Below are 15,031 nucleotides of genomic sequence, written 5' to 3'. Positions count from 1 at the left end.
TGAGGAAAGCAACCCTAATGGGGGTGCGGGTCATGGATGGGAAGGGAAAGAAGCCAGAGGCGGGGACAGCAGTTGAGAGGGAAGACAGAGCAATGATGAGGGTCTGGGGAGGGGCAACAAGGACTGAGAGCAGAGGACAGACAAGACCTGAGTGCTCATCTCTGCCCCGACTCACTGCATTTAGAGATGGAATGGATAGGACGAGGTAGTTGATTGGCCGAGGGGTGAGAAGTTCCAATTCCAACCCCACTCCTCCCTATGCCTTTTCTTATACTCAGAACCGAATGGCCCACTCCCCACGGCCCTTGATGCTGCTGGCACCTCAGCCTAGGACGCCCATCCCTCCCCCATGTCCAAATGTCCAAAGATCCATCTAAGGATAGATCTCAGACTGGGTCTCAACCCGATGCTGCTCCCTTAAAAAATCTGGCTTCTGAACGAAGGAGTAAAAAGTTCGGCAACTTTCTCTGACGTGTTCCCAGAAATAGGTCTTGGCATGGTGCCTCCTGGGAAGTCTTCCTTCTCGTCTGCGTGGTAAACTACCGTTGCTTCACAAGTCTGCTGAAAGCCGCCTGCTCCGGGAAGATCTTTGGTAAGCTCTGCAGACATGGGTTGGGTCCCACAGCACTTTTGCGCTCCTCTGTCAGAATGCAGAGAACTGTAAAGAGGCTCTTTTGAAAGGCAAGGGCACTGTCTTCTTATTCTGTCTCCTGCCCTAACCCAGCACACGAAGAAACGATACCTGGTGAAAGTTGGCCGAATGAATGCGTGTCAAGGCCGAATTCATGAATCATGGGAATGTTCTGTGATGATGATGATGACGATGCTTACAGGATGCCGGGACCCCTCTCCCCGCTTACCCTAGGGCACCTCAGATTTGACGCCACGGCAACGGGTGACCCCCGAGGGTGGACTGTTGTACTCGGGAAGTACACACGTGCATTTTGAACCAGTCTGCAGACCGCACAGAAGACTTCCCGAACAAAGCTGGGAACCGCACTTTGAGAATGGCTTCTAGGGCGTTCCGTCAGAGGGGCCTGGAGCCATGGCGGGGAGTGAAAGGTAGAGACAAGACTTGCCCTGCCCAGGAAAAGTGAGGCTTATCCTTGTCATCTGGGCAACTCCCCCTGAGGTGAGGCCCTCTCCCCACCTCCTCAGGCAACCAGTATCTTTCAGAAGCACCTCTCCCTCCAGGAATCTCTTAGCTGGGTGTTAGGAAAAAACTTCTGATGAATGGATATGCTTGTGCACCAGTGGGGGGTGGGGGGTTGCTATCCTAATCCTCCTGCAGGGTTACCTTGGAAAGTGCTGGAAGATTCATAGCAGTTTCGGGGGCTGTGGCAACTTGAAGGGAAAACACGTAGGCCTCAGCGGTGTCCTCTGGCCCCCCTACTGTGAGAGAGCTGGTATATCTGAGAGTCACCCCGGCTCCCCTTAAGCCACACGGCCAGGCAAGAAGTCTGGATTTTGAGCCTGAGCTGGCAGCTGAAGGAAGAGAGCTTGACTCAGCACAGCAGTCAGATCTCTGCTTGAGGGCAGCCTTGCTGAAACTAGAAGGAATAATTGTGTCCGGAACAGTCTGTCTGCACGCTTGTTCCCCTGTGGCAGGTATGGTGTTCAAGTTAAGGCTATGTATCCAGGGGCTGAGGGGGACAGAGGAGGGGGTAAGGAGAATCATGGGAAAGAGGGGGAAGGGAAAAGCCCCTCTTGGATGCACATACGTCAGTGGGTCAGTGGGAGATTTACCGAGGTCTCTGCTGATGCCTGGACAGCAAACACCTTCCAAACAAGCTACATTCCTCCCTGGGAACCTGAGAGCGTGTAACCGCATGGCAAAATTCCCCCTGAGGCTTTGGCTCTGCAGGAAGCTCCTGGCTGTTCTCTAGAAGATGCAATTACTGTAGGAGAAGATATACAGGTTGGACAAGGGCAAGCAGGTGGGGCTGGCCCAGCCCGTCATCACTCTCAGGCAGGTTCAGATTTGGAGGGCCTACATTCAGGACTGTCACCCGCTTGAAAATGAGGTCTGGTGGAAAGCCCCAGATAGGAAAGCCTTTCTTCCTCGGAGACCGTCAACTTGAAGTCACCCAGAGGAATTGTGGAGTGGCAGCCCGGCTTGAAACCCTGAAAGCCACGGCAGATATAAGGTGCCGTGAAATCATACTAAGGGCAGGTTAAAAAGAAGTTAGCCAAAATCAAGAACATGATGCCGGCATCCAGAGTGTTTCTATAGCACCCATTGCTCAGATGGGTGGATGTGTTCTTCAGGATGATGCTTGGAAGCCTCCAGAATTCGTTCTCCATCCGGCTGCCTGGCCTGATGCTATTCTTTAAGGCCAGCTTCTTTCTGCCCTAGCCCTTAAGTTCAACCTCCAGCATTGCTGGATTGGGTCCTCAATATATACCATTTTAGTTTTCAGTGAAAAATATCAGCCATCTCTTCAGATTGTACTCCTTCCACTCTGATCTTAGAAGGAGGTTCTTACCTCTGTCCCTCCGGATCTAGCTGTAGAATTTCTCTACCTCAGCCTGAAGTCCTTGCAGACTCCAGCTCCAAAACATTCTGAGCCCACATTGGGCCTCCCCTGAGGCCTGACACCATGGTAGGATTTGGGGTGCATCTAAGGTCCCGTCCAGCAGTTCCTCCCTTCTCTAGGACATGCTCCATCCCACACAAAGCCTCCCCCAATGCCTCCTTCTGGATGGATTTGCCATTAACTAAATTCCTATTATGTGGCAGGCACTTTACCAGGAACTGGGAAAATACAGAGTAAGACCAGAGAGAGGAAATGGCAAGCCAGAAGGTCCTTTTCCCTGCTGAGAGCAGACGACTGACCATAAAGTATGACATTAGCCCTATGAGACAGGATTTACTGGAAGCTCTCAAATTAATTTATATCATCAGATTTTTCTAGGCCTCACTTGCTGCCTTTACTGCAGTTTGTCTTTTATGTGTTGCCACAGTGACAACTAAGCCAAACTATATTGCAATTTTCCTCTTAGCACAGGACACATCTTTGAGCCTGGGAAAGAGGGTGCACAACAGGAGGGCCCAGGAGGCAGGAGGGCAGGGTCACTCCATGCCTTCTGCCCATGACTGGCAGTGCCGCCATCTTGGTTGGTTCATCTGTCCAAAGCCTGCAACCGAGGTCTTCATGACCTGCCCTCTCCCTGCAGAAGGGGGTTAGGAATAACACCCATTCCAAAACCAGACTGAAGGTCTTGGCCCACGTTTGAGGGTTTCCAAACCAATGCAGCTCAAGCTATCCTGCAGCTGTGCCTTTAAGAGAATGATGCAGGTAGCTGAGCTCATAGTTTATGAGTTCATCATGCAGAAGGTGTGGTCTCTTCTCCTTGCTATTTTTCTTGGGCTGCCAGAGTCTGAAGACTTAGAGGAATTACTACAAAACGGTTCACCTTTGCTTTCCCCCAAGAAACACAAAAACACGGCAGTAAATATCAAAGTCTAAAGAGTCATTATATTTCAAGTGAGAGTACTGAATAGACACATTGCTCCCGTCCCTTACAGTTGTTTCTAGTCCTCAGGTCCTCAGCCCCTGGCTTAAGACACCTATTCTGGGCAGTTCCAGAGACCAACAACATTCATCAGTAGTGTTTGAACTACAGATTGTTATCCACTGCTCTTTACTGTGACTATGTTTGCAATGATGAATTAGACCACCAACGGCTAATCCTCAGAACTTGGTCTTGGACCCAGTTGTAAATATCGCTTCTGCCATACACAGTCATGTGATCCTGGGCAAATTACTTAATTTCTCTGAGTCTCGGTTTCCTCATCTGTAAAATGAAGTTAACAATAGTACTCGCTTCCTACAATCGATGTGACAATCGAATGAGAGAGCGTATATAAAGACTGTAGCACATGTGTGGCACATAGCTGGTACCCAACACATGGCCCACTAACGTGCTGTGACTCTGGGATGGGACGGGCATAATATCCCTTTGAGAGCCATTATCTACTGACAAGGAAGATCAAGAAAGGAACATCTTTGCTTATTAAAATTCCTCCGGGATACCTTGGTGGCTCAGTCGGTTGAGCACCTGACTCTTGGTTTTTAGCTCAGATCATGATCTCAGTTTCATGAGTTCAAGTCCCACATCTGGTTCTGTGCTGGCAGCACAGAGCCTGCTTGGGATTCTCTCTCTGCCCTCTCTCTTTGCCCCTTCCCTGCTCATACTGTCTGTCTCTCTCAAAATAAAATAAATTTTAAAAAGAAAAAAGAAAAAAATAATGAAAAGGTTCCCACACTTCTTCCTCCTCTATTTTGCCCTTACTTCATTCTGTTGGTTGTCTGCCTGCTGCTCCCACCAAAATGTCAAGCTCCTTGAGGACACCAATTACGAGCCAGTGGTCAGCACAGTCTTTCTACATTCTTAGATAGTCAGTAAATATTTGTGCGTGGATGCATGGATATTTTTTTCAACTTACTAGCTGAATATGACTTCTACTGCTTATGGGTATCAGTACCCAAGAAATATATGTAGTCTAAGATTGGAGAGACATGGGTTTAATACTTACTCATTTCCCATACCTGCCACCTATTGTTTTTGAGGCATTAAATCCAAATTCTTTAGATCTTGCTGCTTTGCAGGACTGGGTTAGATTGCATATAGGAATTTTGCAAAGCAAAAAAGATGCATCACACCTATTTGCATCTCAATTTTTATTCCTTTCAAAAGGCTCTCAAAAGCCACATAGTCCCCCCAGCAATAACCATGTGCAAGGCAAAGAAATTAAGAACTTTGGCAGGGAAGACATTAAATTAGTCTCTGGAATGTAGTAAAAGACATATCCAGGGGTGTATTCTTTCTTTGCAATCTTTCTGACCCCCATCACAGACTCCGAGGAGAGCGAGCACTCATGGGGAAGGTTCCTCTTGGATAATGAGAGAAAATACATTAAAATCTTGTTACAAATCGCTGCTTGGTACTTTGGATTTGTTATACCATAGGTCAGACCGTGTTTCCATGCACAGTGGTGTGTAAAAAGCATCACTCCTGACAGCAACAAAAGCCTACGATATAGAGTTTCTAAGGCACAGAATCCCTTAGTAATAAAAAGCTGCAAGGCCCCAATAACCCCGCAATTCTCTTTATTCCCTTCCATCGGCGTCCCGGGGAAATCTACTGTGCTTCTCCCTTGTAGTTTCGTGGTCTCTTAGGAATCATAGTGATAATGAGAGCTTGGGGAAGAGGTTGGGGGGCGGGGGGAGCGGTGGATGAATATGAGTGGGCTATTATAGCCCAGGGTTGTTGTATTAAAAAGAGGAGTCTGGTTGGAAAGGAAGTAAAAGGCCCAGCCTGGCTTGTAAAGACTCTGAGGGAATCAGAATTCCAGATAGAGAATCCAGAGTGGGGCTTTGTTTGTTTGTATTTGTATTTAATTTGTTTTGTTTGTTTGTTTGTTTGTTTGTTTGTTGTTTTAAGACTGGGTACATTTTCTCAGGGCCACGTGTAGATTTACTGCTTGGGGCCGAAAGGCTGATGCAAAGATGGGTCTTCCTCTCTCACCAGGAAAGGTATCTGCCTTCAGTAAAGCCCCAGAGCCTATCAACAGGGTTTTGCCTGCCAACTGGACGGGACTGGGTGATTGTCATTCCTATTTTCGGAAGTCATTTCCTTGGGGAAGCCCTGTCCAGCTGACCCCTCTCAGCTTGGTGGCCCAGGGCACCCAAGGAAGCTCTTAACCTCTACCCACCAGAGCATGAGGCACTCACAATGGCCTGGAATTTCCTTCCCGTGTTTCGCCTAAAGTCCCCACAATTAGGTTGTGTCTGACAGGTATTTTCAGTGGGGAGAAGGGGAGGGTTGGAATGCACAGCATCATAAACACCCCCTTAGTAATAACTGATCTCTTACCAAGTCCCTCACTACCTTCATGCCCCCGTCTTAGGGAAGCCTTCTTGGACATGGTAACCAAATGTATGCTTTCCCCAATTGCAGCCCCCCACAGTATTCCCTAGCTCTTGTCCCTGCTTTATTTTTCCCCACAGAACACTCTACCTTTGGACATAACTTACTTTTTATTTATGGGTTTATCGTCTTCTCCCACTAGGTCGTAACCTCCAGGAAGGCAGGATTTTCGTCCACCTTGTTCACTGTATGCCCAGTACCTAGAGCAGTGGGCGGCACATGGCAGGCACTCAATATGTATTTTTTTGAATCAGGACCTACAGATGGCCAAGTGCATTGCATCGATTACAGCCCCAAGCCAACCCTGCAGGTGAATGTTGGTCTCTGAGGGAACATGAGTGTCCTTTTCACGGAGAGGTAGGGTCACTCTCTGCCTTCAGAGGAGTGCTGCTCTCCCAGAGGGTGTTTTATCGGCCACTGTGTTAGTCTGTTAGTGGGAAGAGCCACTCTGCCTGGTTACAAGTCTCAGAATATCAGAATAAGTGGCATTTTCTTCTGTTTCTTAAGTCCAAATTGGGAAAGAAAAAATTTAAAAAAGCCAGATCCAGCTCTCCTCCTTTTCTTACTTTCTCCCAGTTCGACTTGCTTTGGTCAAGAAGTCATTCCTGGGGGCGCCTGGGAGACTCAGTCAGTCGTTTAAACATTCAACTTCAGCTCAGGTCATGATCTTGCAGTCCGTGAGTTCAAGCCGGGCATTGGGCTCTGTGCTGACAGTTCAGAGCCTGGATCCTGCTTCTGATTCTCTCTCCCTCTCTCTCTGTCACTCCCCTGTTCACACACACACACACACACACACTCTCTCTCTCAAAAGTAAATAAACATTAAAAAAAAGAAGAAGAAGTCAGTCTTGGCCTGAAGCTCGATCTCCTTGGAAAATGGCTGGTACCCCACTTTCTTGTTTTCACTGGGAAAGGTGACTGAAGAAGTCATGGTTCTCAGTTGCGTAACAGAAATCCAAACTGGCTAATTTAAGTAGAAAAGATATTTATTGAAGAATGTTAGGTAGTTCACAGACTCTCTGAGAGGGCTAAAGAAACAAGCCTAGAAACAGCTAGAATAACACCCTAAATCACACCACAAAAGTGGTCCCAGGGAGACACCATTTTTGCCACTCCTGTGTTCAGACACTCCAGCTCACCCCCCCCTCCCCCAACATCCCCAGCTAGAGCCACGGACACTGCCCTGGGAATCTCATCCACACCATCTAGGAAATGGACCAATCAGCTGGCACTCTCACTTAAATGGGTTCACACAGCACCTGCTCCTTACATAATCAACTTTAGAGTCTTTGGGGAGTGTGTCCCACTAAATAAACCAGGCTCATATGCTGGCCCCCTGGCAGCAAGGGAGGCTGGGAAAGCAAGTATCTGATCTTCTCCTGTGGCAAGAAGATGGGGTGTGCACTCCACAAAGGATTAAATGATCAAAAAGGTATGACATATGTCTACCTCATTGATATACTTGGTTCTCTTGGCCAAATGCCCTCTCACTGCACCTCACTGCAACATTAATATCTAAGAGTGAAATCTTATAGTCAGTCCCCTTTTCACATGAGAAGATGAACTTAGGTTAACAGACTTGTCCAAGGTCACACAACTCAATAAATATTATTAAACATTTTAATAAATAAAGATTATTCAAACTCCCATGCCACACTGACTCCACTGGACTTCACTGTCTTTGTCCATTGGTTGCCTCTGCTTTCCTAGTCTTTGTTATCTATATCCTCGTGTGTATTTCCTTTTGGTCTCATCTCCCCTGTTACATGGTAAATTCCCGTTCTTCTCCCCTCAACCCACTGAATTAAGCTAGGAGGGACCCCAGAGATCTGCCTCAGATGCAGCTGGTTACCCTTGCAACAGCCATTCACCTGTCTTCCCTCGCTAACAGATGATGGGCTTTGTCCAAGAGACAATGGGCTGGGCTTTGGGAATGAATGGCGATTGGTCTAAGGATAAGCATGTGACCCAGTTCTGGCCAATGGGATGTAAGGAGTAATCGGTCATGGAGCTTCTGGGGCCCCCCGCGACATAGAGAGGTGTGGGAAAGAATAGTGCCTTTCTGCTCCCTTTCTTCTAGCTTGAAACTGAGTCCTGGGAGGACAGGACGGCTGCCACACTAACCACCGCATTGGGAATGCTGGAGTAAGACCATTTAACCTCCGCAAGGTGTGTATGCACATGTTCCTTAATGCTGCAGTGGGCTGCCTGTGCCTTTGGCTCTCAGTTAACCTGGTCCTTCTCCCCACCTATCCACGAGTTCCAGCAGCAATTCGTCCCGGCCCCCACCTCACCAGCCTGCCATGTGCATCTCCTTTGGGCTTCCATCACCCCAGATTCCCTGACTGCCTTATCACCTCCCTGCCTCAAGGTACCATCCCTGCGCTCATCTGCTTCATTCCACTCCTCTGGTGCCCCGCCTCATACTCCACCTTTGGCTGTCCCGAATACTCTCCTCTCAAGGAAACTTGACTTCAAAGTGGACAAAGTTCCCCTCACACCTAGAGGGAGGCGGTGGGATGCATCACACCGTAGCTGCAATAAATGCCACTGAGTTGTATGCTTTAGAATATAGCTCATTGAATATATGTAAATTTCACTTAAAAAAAAAAGTGCCTTTACTCTAAACCTGTTTTGCTCACTCCATTCTTTACTGTTAAACCTGACCCTCCCTTGAAAGAATGCACCATTTCTCCGAATACACCTTATCTCTTGCTTCACTTGCACCTCTCCCTACTCAATAGAAGTCCTCAATATTGGGGCGCCTGGGTGGCTCAGCCAGTTAAGCCGCTGACTTCGGCCCAAGTCATGATCTCTCACTCGGTGAGTTCGAGCCCCACATGGGGCTCTGTGCTGACAGCTCAGAGCCTGGAGCTGCTTCAGATTCTGTGTGTCCTTCTCTCTCTGCCCCCTCTGCCTCTAATGCTCTGTCTCTCTCAAAAATAAATAAACATTTAAAAAAAAAAAAAAGTCCTCAATATCAAGTCCATGAAAGGACTGTGAACTCCCTAAAAGTATTTGCAAAACTTTCAACACTGTATGTGCCATTACAAATATTTTAAAGGGGACTGTGATCTCCAAAAATATTAATGTAAAACACATGTAAAAGGGGGGGGGGGAATTGATGTATATTTGTATATATATGCATAGAGTATATCTAGAGTAGTAGTTCACAAGCTTCAGCGTGACCAGAATCACCAAGAGGGCTTATTAAAAACACAGATTTCTGGACCTCCCCTCACAACTTTCTGAAAGTTTGGAGTGGGGTCTGAGAATTTGCATGTCTAACAAGTTCCCCAGTGATTATTTTGCTACTGGTCCAGGGACTAAGGCTGTTGTGAGCTCCATAAAAACTGTTAATATAATTGCCTCCAGGGAGGGGGAACGTTGTTGGCTGAGGGCGCAGATGGAAGGAATTTTCACTGTGTGTCCGTCTGTATCTTTTGAATTACTATGTGAGTATATTACCTGCTCAGAAACAAACTTGAGATTAAAAACAAAAAGGAAAGAAAAAAAAGAAATGAGAACATCACTAACCTCTTTAAATAACAAGAGACTCTTCTAGAAGGTCATCACCCTCTCCCTCTTTCTCCCTTTGCTTCTCATTCATATGCTGTGCGTCCACTCAATGTTACTTTATTCAAATAACCCCTGCTGCTGGGTAGCAGAGCACATTTCCACCTTCCAAGAGGAGTCCTACTTGCGTTCAAACAGCTGAAAAGCACACTGACAAATTCAGTTGTCTATCTAAGAAAATAAAACAATAATGAAATACTGTTTTCCACCAATGAAATGAAAAGTTATTAAATATCCGAAATACGTTGGCAAGCATTGGGGAACACAGACTTTTTGCACTACTGGTAGGAGCAAAAATTGGATCATCTCTAGAAGGCAATCTGGCCTTTAAAAATGTGCACAGCCTTTGACCTAATTAATTCCACTTATAGAAATAAATCCTAAGGAAGCAGCGAGAGATGCATAAAAGCATTTATAATTAAGGATGTTCATCTCGGCATGAAAGACCAGAAAAAACCTCAATGTTGAACAGTCAGTGTTTATGAAATATACTGTGCCACATTTATCATGGAATCCAATATAACAATAAAAAATCATATTATAAAAAGATGCCTAATGACATGGAAATGTGTTCATGTTGTATTATCAGGTGACAGAATATAAATCCAGTGACAAAACAGCACTGCAGTATGTTTGGAAAATTACGAATACACAAAGTATTTAATAGCGGTTATCTCTGAGTACAATGATTATAGGTGGATTTTTATTTTCATTGTGCTCATCAATATTTTCAAACTTTCCACATGGACTGTATCTTGCTTTTATTTAAAAAAAAAATGGGGGAGGGGTCTTAAGTTGACATTAATTATACTTCCTAGTATGAGAACCATCATAACCGGTCAGATACGAGGCCTCTGAAGGAGAGTCCTCGGGAAATGCGGTCAACTGCCCGTCCTGAGACACCGCTCCCTTGGGCTGCGCAACAGCTTTTCACTCCAGTTTCCATTTCTGCTGCTGCTGGTTATCAGGGCAGCACCCACGGGAGGCACCACAGTGGTGCCCAGCCCATGGCCAAGGCCTCAGCAGAGCCTGCAGTATATGAGTCCACCCAAACCAGCGGCTGAGGGCAAAACATGGGTGCGGGTTCTAAGAGTGTGTCCCAACCTGCATCCTGGAATGCTGGGTGGTTTGTGGTTAACCACACGCCCTGAAGAGCCGGCAGGCTTGAGGCCAAGTGAGAATGGAGTGTGGGAGTGAGTCATGGGAGTGAGAAAAAAAGAAGTGTAGTAATTAAGACGGAGACTTAAGTCGAAACAGTGTAGGAGTCGATACAGGTGGGGATACAGACTGACTTAGGCTAACTTTGAAGAACCAGTTTTTCCACCAGGGAACTGGATTTTTATAGGTTTTGTAGCCTCCCCCCACCATGCTTACACAGAGCCATTGTTTAAAACAACACCAAAAAGGAGCCCCTGGGTGGCTCAGTTGGTTAAGCGACTGACTTCGGCTCAGGTCATGATCTCGAGGTCCATGAGTTCAAGCCCCGCGTCGGGCTCTGTGCTGACTGCTCAGAGCCTGGAGCCTGTTTCAGATTCTGTGTCTGCCTCTGTCTGCCCCTCCCCTGCTCATGCTCTGTCTCTCTCTGTCTCAAAAATAAACATTAAAAAAATTTTAAAACAACACCCACAAAATTGTGGTTCTGAGAAAATGCCCAATCTGAAGAACTTACATATGATTCAGGCCTCAAGGGGACTTCTTAATATTTGCAGAGCCCCTAACGTTTTTCTTCACAGCCATTGTCCAAGGTAGACTGGCCATGGCACGGGCCCTAGACTTTAAAAAAAGAAAACAGCTGAGGAATTAAAGTCAAGTTTCTACAACTGGGCCATGTTGAAAAGTGACACTACAAGATCTCTCGTGTTGGTTAGTTTACGCCTCAGGTAGTTTCCAGTTCCAACCTCTGTGAACTTCCATGTGCTGATTTTTTTTTTTTTTTTTTTTTTTTTTTGCAAAGATTAAAGCTGTGATTCAGTAGAAGGAGCACAGGATTTGGAAGAACTACTAGCCACCCAACTCTGCAACCGTCCAAACACCGTGCAAGTTTGAGTACTAGCCCCGCACTTGAGAGAGTCGATTAACCTGTTTGAGCGGTAGTTTCCTTGTACGTAAAGTATGTACATTTCCTCCAACAGAAATTTATTGAGCACCTACTCTACCTCAGACGCTGTGCTAGACACTGGGGACCCGGCCGTGAGCCAGTTCCCACCGCCGTAGGGATTAAATCGTTTTATGGCCACAGTCTGTCTCTCCACTCGGCAAGCTAAAAATGCTTTTTACATTTTTGGATTAGTGACATAATTAAAAGAAGGCTATTTTGTGACTTGTAAAAAATTATATAAAATTGCAGTTTCAGTGCCCACCGACCAAATTTCATTAGAACAGGATCCCATTCATGAGCTGATGTAGTGTCTGCCGCTGCCTCCATGCCCCAGGGGCAGCGTTGAGCAGTAGTAACGGAGATTATATAACCCACAAATCTGCAAATATTTACTATCTGGCTCTTTACAGAAAAAAAAAAAAAATGTGCTCGGGGCGCCTGGGTGGCTCAGGCGGTTGAGTGTCCAACATCAGCTCGGGTCACGATCTCACAGTCCGCGAGTTCGAGCCCTGCGTTGGGCTCTGTGCTGACAGCCAGAGCCTGGAGCCTGCTTCAGATTCTGTGTCTCCCTCTCTCTCTCTGCCCCTCCCAAGCTCGCACTCTGTCTCCCTCTCTTTCTCCCTCAAAAATAAACATGAAACAAAATTTTAAAAAATTTTTAAAAATGTGCTTACCCTTGGACCAAGGTAACTAACTATAGACTCAGAAAACCTCTATGAAATTAAAAGAGGCGAGGAATTTGTTTAAAAGGTGGATATTGAAATGCTCCATTGCTTTACCTGGCATTTTGTAGCATCAGCTCCCAAAGCTTAGTGTTCCCAGGGCTCAATGGGCTGTGGGTCCCTACCCAGCGAAAGAAGCAGGTGGCTCGGGAACTTCAGTGGCTCCTGCCTCCTCCTACATGATGCAGGCCCTCTAGTCCCTCCCAAGTCCCCCTGGCATTCCAGTCTTGGAGGGAGACTCCTGGGTTCTCAGACTGCCCTCTGGGAATACGTGGGTATTCTTGCCCGGGGCGCTGTTTCCATGACACCAAAGGAGCAGGGACCATCATGGAGCTCCCCTTTCTGCTATCCTCACACCCAAGAGAGATGCTTTGCTGTCCCGGAGCATAAGGACAATGCCCCTCCTCCATTCAGTGTCCCTGCAAGTGAACTTGAAAACCAAATCACACAGCTACTGCTTCCATCTCCCTGAGATCCTGAGAAAATGGCCCCTTCAGCCCCTGCCTGCTGCCTGTCCCCCTGGCCTTGGAGAGGAGGCCAGAGTTCGGCACTGCCCTGCATCTGTGCAAATCTCTCCTCCTTCCCCTCCCCCAGCGCTGACTTTCCCCTCCCCTTCCCTCATGCAAACCACCTGGTGCCCGTATTGACTGCTGAAGGGGTGTGCTTTGGTTTTATAATCGGCTGAATAATCTCTATGGTATGCAGATGGCGTTTCCTAATCCACCTCCCAGTCAGCCACCCACCCCCTGGTCTTTCTCCTGCCACACCTCTGTCACACACGAGTCGGGGAAGTCAGCCCCCGCCTCCTCGGACAGGCCCCAGGCAGGTCTGTTAACGCATCAGCGCCATGCCAGTATCTAGGCCCGGTATGCCACTGGTGCCAACACGGCAGGAGCCTCTGGTTCCCTGTTGGGGCACGCTGGCCTCCCTAACCATCAGGTTGGGGCCCTGACCTCCTGCCTGGTTGTAGTCTGCCCCTGCGGCATGGGCTGACCCCTGTTCCTGAATTCCCGCCCACTTGGGCTCTGCCAGCGACATCCTGCTGTGAAGGCTCCGGTGTCCCAGGGTCTGTGAACCTCCTTTGGCAAAGGCCCTGCTCCACCCATCAGGACTCACGCACCATATCTCAACCTTGCCTGAGCTCCTCGGGCCCACTGCATCTTGCATGCATGACTGGGTCCGCACCCTTAACTGTCCCCTGCCCTCCCGTGCCTGGACTTCCCATCCCCAATTCTTAAGGAGCATCTTCAGCTCCCTTCTTTAGCCCAGAAATTCACCAGCTTGTGTAAGATAGGGGTTCTGGCATGGAACAACCCTTCTGTTCCATTAGTTAATTCCAGCCTTTTCCAGGCTGGCTTCCTTCCCTCACCCTGAAGGACCTGTGCCATCAATGTCCCAGCATGGCTCAGGGCCCAAACCCATTTAACTATGGTGGCAGCCGGGGTCATGGCTTGCTTCCAAGCTCTAGCAGAGCAGAACAAAAGGTGGGGAGACAGGTGGAAAAGGCAACTATCCACACACATCACACCGTCTCTGGGTGGGCTCAGAAACTGGGGTGGGCCCAGCTTAATGGGAAAAGGCAGCCAGCGACTCAGGAGATGAGGGGAGAGGAAGGGAGACAGAGCAGACCTGCGCCCCTCAGCAGGGGCTCTTGGAGGAAAGGCACCATCTACATTTGTTTCTGTACCTTTAAGGAGGCAAGAAAGCAGAGACAAAGGGACAGAGGAGAGTGTGCACACAGGACTCTCAAGCGATTCGCCAAATCCCCCTGGCTTCCCTGCCCTATTTCCAAGTGTGTGGATAGATCCAGTTTCTCTGTTGTTCCACAGTCCCTCCTAATCCAGGATATGATTATATGAAGCAGATTAAAGGTGTCTTTGACCAATGTAGGGCCCGCTGGACCTCTGGAACTGGTTTTGTGAGTCCGCGTTCATTTTAATTCCATTAGCAAACTTGGACTTGCTCGTGCTGACTACTGATTCTTGATGACAAAGTGAAAACGGATGCAAAGTTTTACAGCGAGTTTGTAACCTGTACGGGGACTCTTTGTCCCTCCAGCAAGGCCCTTAAAAAGCAAGCTCTCAGAGGCTGGTGAGCAGAGAATGTTTCAGGAAAATTCTTTCATCGGGTGGGAAGTTGGATGGGGGACTTCCAGGGTCCCTTCTAACTCAAAGTTTCTATGTCTCTAAGGTTACTGGATGCCAACGTGCGGGGCCAGAAAGACCATCTAACAAAAGCGGTTTAAAAGAGACTTGACAACGGTGTTTTACCCAGAGCAAAGTGTGCCCAAACATTTCAAACCAGAGCTGTCGACAAAGAATGTGTTTGCAAACCAGACAGAATTTAAAATAAACTTCAGCCAGCAAATGATAAACCTTCCCTAAAAAGGTAATCAGATAGTGAGTGAACAAACTTTGGAAGTGGTGTTAGAAAAGATTGCTACACCATCCAACATGCTCTCACACTTTCACCTCCCAATGGATCTGTGCCCTTGTTTGGGGGGCAGGGGGTCAAAAAATTGGAAAAGTTAGGATTGTTGAGTCCTACTCAGCGGGCAGCTGTGGGAAAGCAGCAAGCAATGGAATATGCCGTCACAGCTTGGAAAAGAAAAGCCAAACAGGCTAAATCCTGAGGATTGTGGTGCGGGAAGAAAGGCATAGAAGGTGGGCAAGGGGAGGTCCCAGGGCCATGCGAGCAGGCGT

The 15,031-nt window shown here is 47.7% G+C and overlaps 2 long non-coding RNA genes across 2 annotated transcripts; both read left to right on the top strand.

Moving 5' to 3' along the window:
• Nucleotides 1-7,311: 7,311 nt before the first annotated feature.
• LOC122467013 lies at nucleotides 7,312-11,747 on the top strand. Its single transcript, XR_006292816.1, has 2 exons — nucleotides 7,312-8,102; nucleotides 11,464-11,747. It is a non-coding gene; the product is annotated as an uncharacterized LOC122467013 (long non-coding RNA).
• Nucleotides 11,748-12,217: 470 nt separating this feature from the next.
• LOC122467012 lies at nucleotides 12,218-14,699 on the top strand. Its single transcript, XR_006292815.1, has 2 exons — nucleotides 12,218-14,420; nucleotides 14,520-14,699. It is a non-coding gene; the product is annotated as an uncharacterized LOC122467012 (long non-coding RNA).
• The last annotated feature ends 332 nt before the right edge of the window (nucleotides 14,700-15,031 follow it).

Source organism: Prionailurus bengalensis, chromosome A3, assembly GCF_016509475.1.
Source record: "Prionailurus bengalensis isolate Pbe53 chromosome A3, Fcat_Pben_1.1_paternal_pri, whole genome shotgun sequence".
Classification (NCBI taxonomy): domain Eukaryota; kingdom Metazoa; phylum Chordata; class Mammalia; order Carnivora; family Felidae; genus Prionailurus; species Prionailurus bengalensis.
This window is presented reverse-complemented; position numbering and strand designations above follow the sequence as displayed.